Below are 13,020 nucleotides of genomic sequence, written 5' to 3' on the forward strand. Positions count from 1 at the left end.
CTTCTTTGTTCCAGTCATCAAAGTAAACACAGACTCTTGAAACTAATGGCTCTCAAAAACAGCTTTGCATGCGATAATGCCAATGCCAAACATTTAGTTAAGCAGCTTCCCTATTTTTTAAAGAACATTACTTATAAAAGTAGAAATATTTCAAAAATATATAAATAATCTTTTATTGTGTAACTTAGAGGCACTAAGTGCCATCTTTAAAACGTAGAAAAGATTATCGTTCATTAGTTTATTTCTACGATGTGCAGATTTATATCATCTGCACAAACAAGAGGGGATGCCAAGCTGCAGCTGATGGACATGTTGCACTCCCTCTGAGAAATGTTGCATTCTAGCACGGACCCTTGTGGTGGTTGCTTTACCAAACATCCAGATCCCATTTTGTCATCACGCAATCATGTTTTATCACACTACTGCCCCGTCTGCAAAGTTTAAGCTTTGCTCTGAAGCAGCAAACTGAGGTCTGGGCACATGGCCTGGGAAAGAACTAGCATTCCATAGAAGGAGAGCAGGGCACTGAGGGATTTTGAGCTTTGGTCCTGGCCTGCTTGTTGTTTACTTGATTAGCACTGACCTGGAGACTGAAGGAGCTATCAGTTTGAGTTCCTGATAGCAGGCGTTCAAAGAACTTTTAGCTGCTTCAGTTCATCTGCCCACTTGGCTGGCTTCCCAAGAGCCCTGGAATAAGAGGGCTCCAGATGTGAAATTCTCTCTCTCTCTCTCTCTCTCTCTCTCTCTCTCTCTCTCTCTCTCTCTCTCTCTCTCACACACACACACACACACACACACACACACACACACACACAGCTTTGTTGGAAACAAAGATGATCCATGCAGTTGTAAGAGTGATGAATGGTGTGCTACTATGTATGGAGCTTGCATTCTGGCAGAGAAGCCAGCTTGTGCTCATCAAGAAGCTGAAAGCAGGCTAGAGAAGACTGGGAAACTCTCCCAGTTGCCATGTAAACTGTTGCCTTTTAACAGCAGGCACCCCTTGGTTTGGCAGAGCAATCAATAATCAGCAGGGCTGCTTCTTTGCAGCTGTGTACAGCTTGGCTCATAATGATCTGGTGCTCATCATATCTTTTTTCCTTCTCTTCCCCCATTTCTTTGACGAAATTTCTAGCTGATCAAGCACCAACAGCTAAGGGCGAAATAGAACCAATAGGAAGGGGCCACAGCTCAGTGGAAGAGCATCTGGTTGGCATGCAGAAGACCCCCCCATTTCACTCCCCAGCATCTCCAGTTAAAGGGGTTAACTACTCAGGAGACAATATTGAGCTTGATGGACCAGTGGTCTGATTTGGTATGAGGCAGCTTCATGTCTTCAAAAGTATGCATTGTAATCTTTGTGTGCTGAGGATCTGGCATAAAGGTCCCACTACCAAACTGAGAACATAATTTGTCTCCCATTATAGCCCCTTATCAAAATCCTATGATCTATTCTATTTTGTTTAATTTTTTTGCCCTTGTATATTACCTTCTCACAATTAATTTATTTAAAATATTGCTATACCATCTCTCCACTGAAGTGCTCGAGGCAATTAACAATAATAAAAAGATTGTTAGTAGATCTAATACAATATAGTCCAGGGTCTGCAACCAACGGCTCTATAGCCAAATGTGGCTCAGTCAATGTGGTAGCAAATATGGCTCTTCAAGAAAGAAAATCAAACCTTTTAAGTTATGGTACGTTGGAGGGGTTGGTGGAATGCTAGAACAGAAAGTATGTGAAGGGAATGGCAGGCAAATATTTGTATGGAATGAAAGCACTTCTTGGATATTTTCCAGAAAGAAAATTGATAGAGGTAAACAGTGGCCAATAATCCAGGTGCAAACTATGCACAGCTGCAAAAAATGCTTTCTTCCAACTCTCAGTCTAGACCAGAAGATGCCTCCCTACTTTAATACAGACGATCTGGCCCCTTGGATCCACAACACGATAACATCAAGACTACTAGACATGCTGTCTACATCAGACTCCCTTCAAAATCAATTCTGAGACTTCAGTTCATGTGGAACATGGCTGCTCAGCTATTATTGGGAGTCAGATGGAGCATGCATATTAGTCCCATTCTGCAGTCACTCCTTTAGCTGCCCATCAGTTACTGGGCTAAGTTTAAGGTACTGGCTATCACCTACAAAGCACTTCATGGCCTTGGACCCTCATCTCTGCAAGATCACCACTCCCCTATATTCCTCACTTAGTGGAAATGAACTATTGGATCCATTCTATTGTGCTATTAATGAATCCATGCTATGCTTCCACCACCAAAATGAATAGAAAGATCCTTGCAAGTTCAGAAGCTCTGTGCGTTTAAATCACTGTTGAATTAGGGTTAAATTAAGGTCATTGTCAACTTTTTTCATTGCCTGGTAAATTAATTATCCATACTTTCATATGGTTTTAAAATAGGAATTATACATATAATATATAAAATGCGCATTAATGCACATTTACCACATGATTTTCCAATACAAAATTGATAGGCATATAAATATATACTGGAATACTGGTAAAACTGTAAATGTCAAGAAGTATGATGGAAAATATGTTGCATGACATTTAGAAAGAAACTATTTTGGGTGGTACAGGCAAATGGAAGAATTCCTTTTGTCCAGCCATCACAACCAGCCCCATAGCCTGCTTTAACTCAACCTCCCCTTACCTTTGTTTCTGGAGATAAGGGCTCACTTACTAGCTTGCTTTGCAACTAACTCTCTTTGATTTCTCCTGTAGCCCTTTGATGGAGACCAAAACAGATTCATTTGTGTATAATCTCAGTACCCTAATGTGTGTGGTCAAATGGAGTATAAATTCCATATCAAACCTGTGCAGTTTACAGTGGTCATGTGGAAACCTTGGCTGCAGAAAGGACAGAGATGATATTATGATCACATTTATCTTCATAAAACGAGGCCTGTGGCTTGACATTTGCAAGGCAAGGCTTAAGATAACAAGGACAAAATCATAACAATGGGAAAGAGAAGAACAGTAGCACAGGGAGCAACCCTAGATGAGTCTTCTCAGAAGAGAGTCCCATTTTATTCAGTGGGGCTTACTTCCAGGAAAGCATTCTTAGCGTTGTTACTTAACATAGCAATCCTAAGCAGAGATACACTCTTTAAATCCATTGAAGGAAACTAATAGCATAATAGTAAACCAGGTTTCAACCTTCTAAGTCTATTGACTTCAAGATTTAGAAGTGTGTAACTCTGCTTAGGATTGTACTGTAAACCTGACTAGGCTGAAAGTTCGCCTTGGATAAGGAAGCAAGAACCATGCAACTGTTTTGTTTTCAAGATTTTTCAGCATGTCAGTGTACTGCTTTCTGCAGCGTAAACAAGTGTATATTCTTGCCATGGATATCTATTATATATGTAAAATTGCTATTGGGGAACTATCGCATGATTTCTGTAGGACTTGAAACGCAGTGCAATCTGGGTAACTCTTCATAAAAATGTGCATAATGTGTGGAAACACAACAAAAGTCTGGACAGTGCTTACTACAATTCCTGCTTTAGATCTCTCCTGTTTCTATGTGAAGGCTAAGCACATGCTCACAGCTCTCTTGCTGAAATCATTGAAATTTACAAGTATGTAGTTTTTTCTGCATCAGAGCACATGGCACTTGCTACAGTTTAATTCTTTTCATTCATCAGTAGAGATGGGCACGATCTGAATTACGATTTCAACCCCCTCCCCGATTTTGGCGTTTTCGCCATCGTGACTCAGCTAATCGGTTCTGTCCATGGCAACCGATCCAGCGGTCGGGAGTTTGCTTGTTCGGGACTTGATCAGATGGGTCAGTTTCTGTTCGGAATTGCAGACACTCTAGTAATTTATTCCCGGGGCAACGGAGTCAGGGAAATGAGCTGTGTTTACCCTCCTTCTGTCGCCCTCGAAACACGAATGGAAGCCCAGCTTTCCTTGATTAGGAGGCTTCCTTCCAACCACGGAGCAGCAACCCAGGGGAGGGAGGGGGAAGGGGGTGGGCACAAAGGAAAGGCAAAAGGCAGCGCAGGAGGCTGGGAGGCCACCTGCTCCGTTTGCCTTTCCCCAGGACAAGGGACACGTGGATAAACCAGCCGCCCCTTGTCCTGAGGAAAGGCAAAAGGCAGTGCAGGTGGCTGGGAGGCCGCCTGCGCCATTCGCCTTTCCCCAGGACAAGGGGCACGTGGGCAAGCCGGCCGCCCCTTGTCCTGGGGAAAAGCAAAAGGCAAAAGGCAGTGCAGGTGGCTGGGAGGCCACCTGTGCCATTCGGGCAAGCCGGCCGCCCCTTGTCTTGCAGGGCAGGTGAACGGCGCAGGCAGCCTCCGAGCCACTCGCTCTGCCGCCAGCTCCGCAGTGCACCGGGACAGCCAGCTTGCTGCGGGGGCGGGGGCGACTCAGGAGCGTACGCGTGCGCGCAAGAGCCTGACTACAGTTGCCCTGGGCGCTGGCCTCCCCAATTCCCGATTGCGGACAGGAAACGAGAGTTGATCGTTTAGAATCGGTGGCCTGTGTTCGGCAGCAGCCCAGATCCACGAACGGCTGAATAGGAATTTTTTTTTGGATCGGGCCCATATCTATTCATCAGTGCCTTTCTTGCATGTGGAAACTGCAGCATTGGGCATCTCATGCTCCATGTTGCTTCAATTGGGGAGCAGCTCTCCAGAGATCTCATAATTTCATGCTACTGCCAGCCTATCTCTATGGCTAAATTTTTACAATATCTTTTCAATTCAACCCCATCGCCATCATAAAGACTGTAATTTCACTGGTATGCAATAAAAATTCTAGACTCAATTAATTTAAAAGAAGAGTTAAGGATCATGCAAATTCGCTCATGCTGCAATAAGTATAGAAATTGTAAGCTGAAGGCCCAACCTTATTTTAAGGACTATGTAAACTGTAAAGACATTGTACACTCTCTCCCAGGGCTTTTTTTCTGGGAAAAGAGGTGGTGGAACTCAGTGGGTTGCCCTCGGAGAAAATGGTCACATGGCTGGTGGCCTCGCCCCCTGATCTCCAGACAGAGGGGAGTTTAGATTGCCCTCCGTGTGGTGCAGAGGGCAATCTAAACTCCATGTGTTTAGATTGGAGCCATGTGACCATGATGGAGCCATGTGGTATGATGGAGCCATGTGACCATTTTCAAGAGGTTCCAGAACTCCCTTCCACCATGTTCTGGCTGAAAAAAGCCCTGCTCTCTCCTACAAGTTAGGTTCCCCACACCCACACTTTGCCTTAGTCTCTCTGCTCTAGTCCTCTTACTTGGTACCCTGGGAGGAACATTGATAGTGAACAGAATGTTTGTGATGGTTTAACAAAGAACACTTTACACCCCATCTACACAGTGATTCTGCAACTCTATAATTCAGTACTGCTTAGCAGTTGGATTGAATTTATTTGAATTTTTTTACCATCTTTCTCTAAACCAATTTGCCCAAGCTGGCTTAGAAGTGAAAATAACAGTATAACCAATGCTTAGCAACAGTGCCATATCCAGTTGATAACAAAGGAAACCTCAATATCTCAGGATTCCCAAAATACGTTAATGTACAGTGGACTGGGAGTTAATAAACTATGTACAGCTGAGCATTTGAATGACAGGAAGACATTGGTTTCTAGGATTTTTGTATTGTGCTGCAGTCAGAGGTGAAGGAGTTCACACACAATAGACATGTTTCGTTCAATGGCTGGAAATTCTGGAAAAGGAAGAATTTCAACAGGAAGTCTTTGGGAAATTATACAGAAACCAATAGACCTTAAATAACACTTGGTATCTTTTCTAATCCTGAAACAAAAAACTTAAAAGAGTAATCTGTGTGCTCTTAAAGAATAGCTTTGTCTCCTGAAACACAGGTATGATCCTACTTGGCATTAAGTTTTTTTGTCCTTTATCCTATAAGTCCTCTGTGTTTATATTACAAAATGTATATATTTCCAGCTGAGAAAGCACATTTAAATGTATACCACTTAAACCCATGATGCAAGAGAAAGAGAATCCCAGAATCTCAAACCAATCTGATTTAGGGGCAAACACCTTGCTACAGCCAAATATGCTGATTTTTTTCTCTTTCCAGCATCAGAGAAGTCAGGTAGATGATTACGATCTGCAATGGTAGCCTTATCTCTAACTGGTGGGCCTTGGGGAGAATGTGAATACCAGGTGCTGGAGACAATCAACAGACTGTCTCCTCCTGTATTTTCCATCTGCCTCCCAAGCCCTGCTTTCTCTGCCTCACCTTCCCATGTGAGTAGAGACAGGGCGTTCTCAATTGTTGTAGGTCCTCCTTGAGGCTCACCTGGCACCTATCATACTTCCTTTTAGACACCAGGTCAAATCATTTTATTTTATCCAAGCAAGGAGATTTATCTGTTTATTTGTTTGTGTATTTGTTTATTTATTTGTGTGTCTCATTTATAGTCCACCTTTCTCACAGAGACTCAAGACAGATTACACAGTGTAAGATTAGTACAGGACATTTCCATAAACAATGCCATAGGGTAAATAAATACCAGTTTACAAAGACATAGCATTAGCAAGAATCGAATACAGAGTTGAAGAAATACTGAAACATTTAAATTCTAAGCAATTCTAGGACTGACGTTAGACAACCTGAAGCACAGGTAGCTCATAGGAGCACATATCTGAAGCAACAAATAAGGCAACATAGTGGGAAAATTTATGGTCCCTAACTCATTATCGAAGCATCTGAGACCCCTCCCTGCAATACAGCCCTCCTACCTGTGTAAAAAGCCTATTTGAATAATTTGGTTTTGTATCATTTGTGGAAAGCCAGGAAAGTGGGGGCTCTCTTGACCTCCTCAGGCAGGCCATTCCACAGGGTAGGGGCCACCACAGAGGAAGCCCATGTATGGGCTGCTGTTGATTTCACCCATGCTTTATGGTCTGCTTCTGGTCTGAGGTTTGTTTTATGGATATCTTTATGCTGTTTTTATGTCCCTGTCTTGTTTTTAATTACTTGGTTTTTCAATCCTATTATATAAAAGGCAAGCCGTATTGGTGACGACTTACCTTTTATCCTGGTATGTCTCCAGAGGGCACTGCCATGGTGGGGAGACCAGGTGAGGCAGCCCGTCCCTCCAGAGGGCATTCCATTTTCTAGAGCCTGTTTTTTTTTTTTAAAAAAAAGGGCTTGGTTGCTAGTATACTAATAATTTATAGTGATTTCATTATTTTATGGTGTTTTCGCTTGTAAATCACCTTGCAGGGCTCTGAAGAGGTGGCATTTCCTAAATAATTGAATGGGGAGGTTTGTTGCCTTTGTATCCCAACTTCCTTGAGTCATTATGCTCTTTAAGACCTATTTTTCTACAGACATTTAAATCCCCCCACTTCGTCAATGTGGTCATTCCTTACATGTGTATGATGGTTCTATTTGAACTCTTCTTGGAGAATAACCACACACATATGCTAGACAAGTGAGGGAAACAAATTTAAAGATGAATTTAAATTGTCCTTGTGCTTTGAAGTTACAGTAATTGTTATTCACTGGTCATACAGCAAAAGCACCTAATTGCTTTCACTAGATAATATAGATCCATTAGCTAAGGAGGCTTTAACCATCACAGATGATGTCTGGTGTGCTTGTGTTGTTAGCACTTTGCCATGATGAAGCTCACTGGGTATCTTTGGGCCAGTTGTTCTCGGTCTCCCTAACCAACTTGCAAGAATCCTGCCCACTCTCCTGTGCTCCTTGCAGGAAGGGTGGGAAGAAATTGAGAAAGAAAATAGAAAGATGGTTGTTGTGGGTTTTCCGGGCTGTATAGCCCTGGACTTGGCATTGTAGTTCCTGACGTTTCGCCAGCAGCTGTGACTGGCATCTTCAGAGGTGTAGCACCAAAAGACAGAGATCTCTCAGTGTCACAGAATGCCGTTTTTGTTTCTGGGACACTGTTCCATCTCCAAGAGTTTTACAGCCCAATCCACAATCCATGTAAACTGTAGTACTAGGAATTAAGCTATTTTATAGCTCCCTCTTATGAGCTGCCACGCTGATAAACAAACATTTAGTGTTGGTGAAATAACTGCGGCACCAAGTGGTATCACTGCTAGTGCTGCAATCTGATCCAGGTCGCCATGCCAGAGCAGGAGTTCAGGTCTATGTTTCTACGTAGGTGACAGCCTGCATTGCTTTAGGCAGCATAGTTGCATCAGACAACCCTGTTGCATAGCACAATGTTGGAGTGGTGTGTGCTGGGACTGGAGAATGGCTCGCCTACATACAATCCTAAAGGCAGTTTATAGCGCCAGGCTAAGCACAGTGACACTCTAATATGGTTAGAAAGATATAGCTCTGCTTAGGATGACACTGCCAGCTGCCACAGAGACCTCTGCATTGATGCATTGTTCAAGCAATAAAATGAAAGTCGGAGGTGAAAGTGTAACATTAAAATATGCAAGTGTGTGATACAGACTCCAGAGTCATCAATACTGGTTTATTATTGAATATTAGAATATTGATAGTCTGCCTTTCCCTTCCTGGGTTCCTAAGGCAGTTAAAAAGGTATGCGTGCTAACCTACATAACACCAAAGACAATAAAATTGCTTCCAAACATCGTAGTAAAACATCAGGCTGAATACTGGTGAAGTCGTGCAGATGCTGGGAAGAAGAGCTTCTGCATCGATCTGATTATGCTGTGCAGCATGTGTATGGGGCCAAATATGAATTATGCAGTTGATTTAGAAGGGTGTCACTCTGCTTAGGATGGCACTGAAGTGTATCTTGTATCAGATAATGCAAATGGGTATGTCAATGTGAATGTGTGTGTGTGTGCAGACCAAACTGGACATTACGTTTTCTATTCAGTCAGGTCCAGGTTCCCCAGACCTTTCCCTGTAACCACACAGCAGCTGCAGGGAATGACATTTTAAAAATCTACAAGGGCCCAGTTTGGCTTGGGACCATTACATGGGGGGATAAGCTCCTGCCTTCCTCCACGCTCCCCTCCCCCGAGCTGAAAGTGCCCTGAGGGAACCCAGTGCCCTGGGCTAATGTTTTGGAGCTATGTGTACATGGGTGGGAGATAACATGAATGAGGAATGGAGCAGACCTTTAAAAATGTAATACATAAAAATGTAATACATAAACACATCTAGACATTTTCATTGCAACTGATCTCCAGGACACAGAGATCAGTTCCCCTGGAGAAAATAGATGCTTTGATGGGCAGACCCAATGGCATTATACCCCACGGAGGCCCCTCCCCTCCCTAAACCCTGCCTTCCCCAGGCTCTACCCCCCAGGAATTTCCCAGCTTGTAGTTGGCAGCCCATTTGTTACTATTTTATTTGTGTTTCTATCATATCACTGGAATCTCTTGCTACTATAGAAACAATACTCTATTTGTATGTCACATTGTGGTTGTTCTGTAAAGCTTGAAAATAAATTCCTAGTGTCCTATTACTGCATAGAATATCAGCCCCAAAATCCTAAAGAGGGGCATATAACTACAGCCTTAACTCCACCACACAGAAGCAGAACGCTGAAGAGATTTCTGTCCTGCGAATCAGCAGCTAAAGCAGCATGTGTGTCAGTAAGTGAGCAAAGTGACTTTAGCTGACCCTTGGGACTTTTCCCTACCTGACATATCTCCAGGATACAAAACGTAGGCCTTAAGCTCAGCTGGATACCCAAACGGAATGTAAACGGAATCATATCTGCATGAACTGCTGTTGAACAGATGGTAACCGTGACTTGCACATGACTGTGGAATGCAATAAAATCAGTCTGTTCTGGGAAAATATTTTATCTTCACTTATTCTGCTGTCTAAAATTGTAGGCCTGATCTTGCTTATAGAAGTAATCTCTCCACAAGTAAGACAGGAGAAGTGATACATAAATTTGTGATGCAACCATAAGGAAAGACACTTATTAACCTAGAAACGTTAACAAAATCACAGTGCTTGAATTGTTATCACAAAAAAGTAGAATGATCATCTCTCCCCCCCCCCTCTTTTAGCTCAAACCCACATATAATTAATAACTGGTTATATAGTGCAATAGTTACTGGAACACTTTATTGCACTGGAGAACTGGATGCAGTCAGCTGCCTTTTTTATACAACAGTTCAGACTTACATTTCTTACACATCGAAACCTTTCTCCTGAAGACATTTCATGCCTTTTTAAATGGGAACTATATGCTACCTCTCATTTTTTAAAAATAAGTTTCTACTACAGTTGGAAAGATAGATTTTTTGACTAGAAATTCATATAGGTTTAGAAGAAATCCAAAAACATAAAGGGGAAGGGCAGTGATTATGTTATCAAAGTTCATTATTTTAGTTTATTTTCGTTCTTCTGAGAAGTTAATTGAATTTTGATGATTAGTGTTTGGCACAGGATTTCCAGCTTCCATGTGGGGCCTGGAGATCTCCTGGAATTACAACTTATCTCCAGATTACAGAGATCATCTCCCCTGGAGAAATGGCTGTTTTGGAGGGTAGACTCTATGACATTATACCCTGCTGAAGACCCTCCTCTCCCCAACCATGCCCTTCCTAGGTTCCTCCCACAAATCTCCAGGAACTTCCCAACCCAAAAAGTTTATAAATTGCAGGAAGTGATTTGGGGACAGTTTTTAATGCAGGTAAATTAATTTGCCTAAGGACTGTAGTAGTTGCCCTGATAAAGAGATGCTCTCAGAAAGCTTTTGCTTTGTGTCCGTTAACAAATTTTATGTCAGGATATTCTGAGAAGACAGTTGATGGATGGGCTGGAGCAAGCCACCAAGTTCTCTTTCCCACCTCAGCTGCTGATCCCTCCTCTTGCCTGTATTCTCTGGCTAGGGCTGGTTCAAGATATTTTGTTGTCCCAAGCAAGGTATGTGCATCACCTCCTGGGCCACACTGCTGCCATCCAGGTCAGAGCTCAGCTCTTGCATTGTTGCTGCAGAGACTTGACGTGGAAGGGGCTGGCAACAGCATGATGCCAGTTATGTCCCATGCCACTGGTGGCTGTGAGGAAGCTGTGCCCCCACAATGCATTGCTGCCCCCCTTACTATGCCCTAAGGCTATTTCAGAAGTGACATAATCCACGTTACCCACATGGACTTTCAAATGCCATGTTGTGGGAGTTCCCACTGGGAACTTAATTTGCAGGCACATGTGGGCCCAATTCAGATTGGAACCATGGCTCATGAAAGAAGGGGCTTAATCCTGCCACCTATGCCACTTTCCTCAGCCTGAAATGGCTGCTTGAAGCTGCTAGTTGCCGATTGGAGAAACTAGATACGGATGGCTTACACATCTATTTCCCACTGTGGAGCAGATAGTGGCTCCCCAGCACCATTTCAGGTCGGGGGGGGGGAAGTGCTGGTGGAAGACTCAAGCTTGAAGTCCCTACGCGGCATGGTCCCAATCTAAACTGGGCCCACATATTGAATTCCAGCAGGGGAACTCCTGCCAAATGTTTGGTTGAATGAGCTAGGGTTACCAGCTCCAGGCTGGGAAATTCCTGGAGCTTTGGGGGGTGGAGCCTGGAGAGGGTAGGGCTTGGGCAGGGGAGGGACCTCAGCAGGCTATAGTACCATAGAGTTCACCCTCCAGAGCAGCTGCTTTTTCAGTTGTAATTCCAGGAGATTTCCACCACCACCTGGAGGCTGGCAACCCTAAAATCCTTGTGGTGGCCAAATGGTAGGTGTGAAGTGGCCTTTAGCCAGAGAACTGGCCTTGCCCCTACCTTGCATTGTTTGTATATGGTACTCCTGCTCCCTCTTGCCTCCCCCCCCTCCATTTCTACTCTGCTCCACATTGGTAATTCTAAAGCAAAAGCAGAGTGCCTAAAGCCATTGTGTGGTAGACGTCTAGCATATCTGAAGATCTTCCTCACCCTGCCAGAAACAGACATTCCAGGGGGAAAGAGTTCCACAGCCACTCAGAAGGAGAATGCGGGGGAACTGAGAAGAAATTGACATTTTACCAGCCTTTAATACAGGTTTTCCAGCACCTCCTATAATACTCACAAGTAGAGAACCAGTAAGTAGAGGCAGAAGCACTGGGGCTTACCAATTGCCTCTTCTGTAAACTAGCAGCCATGCAGGAAGAGGCAATGGGTGAGCTGACACTGATCATGATTGGTGCTGCAGGATCGGAGCCAAATGGCCCCTGAAGCACCAGCGAAGATGATGGGGCTTGGCTTGGTTGGGCAAGAGCCTGCCGGGAATTTCCCTGCAAGTTAAATGGCCAGGCCAACCCTGCTGTCAGGAAGGACTAAATATCATCATTTAGCCAATATGTGGAATGCTCAGGTACACTTTTAGTGGTTCAGTCCAGTAGTGCAAGAAGGATTTTTTGTAGCAAGAAATATAATGCTGGAGACTTTCCTGCTTTTAATTATAGCCTCACCAGCTGCATTTTGCAAGAAAACAAAACCTCCCAAAAAAGAATCATAGCATTACATGTGGTATGTAGTTCCCTCTTTAAAACCACAGTAATTGTCCTCCCATTTCCAAAAGTACATATTTTATTTATTCAAAATCTTTATATCCCTTGCTCTTGGCTTTAAAAAGCTTCTGAGGCGGCTCACAGCACAATATATAAAAGGAAGGTATGCAGCCAACTTGTGCATAAAAGCCCACAATATCTAGACTGGAACAACTGATGGTACACTATTTATTGGTTCACCAAATAATTTATAAAGTTTGAATTCCTTAAATAGAAGCACATTAAAGTAATGGGGTTACAGCTCTACATGTATACTGGCTCTGTTCTGTTGCACTCACTGATGCCGGAGTGAACAGATTATAGCAAATGCGTCAAATGATCCCAATTACTTTACAAAGAGATTAGAATAGGTTTTCCCACATCTAGACCTCTGTTTAATTTTATGATCCACCAAAATTCACTTTTATAAGGAATTGTGAAAGAAAAGCATCTCACTGGTATGTGGTAATTGCAACCATGGTTTATAATCAAGTGAAAGAAAAAGATGAAGAAGGCCTTTATAGGACCAATGGTAAGAGTTCTGTAAACCTTCAGAGTTTGCATTCCTTCATT

Source organism: Eublepharis macularius, chromosome 7, assembly GCF_028583425.1.
Source record: "Eublepharis macularius isolate TG4126 chromosome 7, MPM_Emac_v1.0, whole genome shotgun sequence".
Taxonomy (NCBI): Eukaryota; Metazoa; Chordata; class Lepidosauria; order Squamata; family Eublepharidae; genus Eublepharis; species Eublepharis macularius.